The sequence below is a fragment of the Helianthus annuus genome, chromosome 11, assembly GCF_002127325.2.
Source record: "Helianthus annuus cultivar XRQ/B chromosome 11, HanXRQr2.0-SUNRISE, whole genome shotgun sequence".
NCBI lineage: Eukaryota > Viridiplantae > Streptophyta > Magnoliopsida > Asterales > Asteraceae > Helianthus > Helianthus annuus.
Window position 1 is genome coordinate 108,562,087 of NC_035443.2, and position 1,185 is coordinate 108,563,271.

Here is a 1,185-nt window from a genome sequence, read left to right on the forward strand (position 1 = left end):
ACAGAAATACAATGTAAAGCAATGTACTAAGTATGCACACAATGGGCATACGTAGCATGAAATGTATTGTAAAGTTATGTACTAAGTATGCACACAATGGGCGTACGTAGCATGAAATGTATTGTAAAGGGATGTACTAAGTATGCACACAATGGGCGTACGTAGCATGAGATGTATTGTAACGTGATGTACTAAGTATGCACACAATGGGCGTACGTAGCATGAGATATATTGGAATCATGTACTATAAATGTACTAATGAACATAGCAAGTATATGATGTGAAAACGGGAAAGCATGAAAGTTACAAGTAGGCACATGTGTTTCACCCCAAAACAGTTTGGAAAACAGTAAAAGAGGGGTTCAATGTACTCACCTGAGATTGCTTTGAAGTTCTTGTATAACAACCAAATACTGCTAGAGATCATGGAATATCAAACGGCACCTAATAGGTAGCTATATTAATATACCGGACCAAAATCGGAAGGATCGGATAGTATGCGGGTTCGGAAACCAAACGAGTATGGAGACTCGTGTAATATGGTTTAACAAAGCCTACATACTAAAATGAAACCTAACCTAAGCGCTTACGACTCGTTTAGGTAGCTTATGCTACCTTAATGTGACAACTCGAGTTTCCACGATTCCATATTTGCATTAATTGCACGTTGACTATTTAGTTGCTTGATTGTTTGACTTGTAATTGTACACTGGATTATAATTCGAGATGATTGTTTGACATGTATGTACTGAAGGAATGAACCATTTAAATAATTATTTGGTTTTAATTGTGTACGATTTATGAATAATTGGAAGTGTGGTTACATTTGGTTGATATGAAAGTTTAGGAACCGAATATGCTGGATGTTATATGTACATGAGTAACGTTAATGGGCCGCACCTCAAACCCGAGCCATACACTTGAGCCTAAGGCCACACCCCTCTTATTATTGTTAGTCCGGCCCATGTTTATTAAGCCCAAACCAAGCCGACCCCAACCCATCTTCTTTTTATTTTTGCATGCGTGAATGTATGAAAAGGGATACACTCAACCTCTTTGCAAAATATTTCAAACCCTAAACTCCTCCCCCACTCACGAACGACGGCGGCTCTTTTCTTTGAAGTAATTGACTATCCCTCAGCCTAGCGATTGGTTAGTATATTCTTATTGTCATTTTTTTGATTG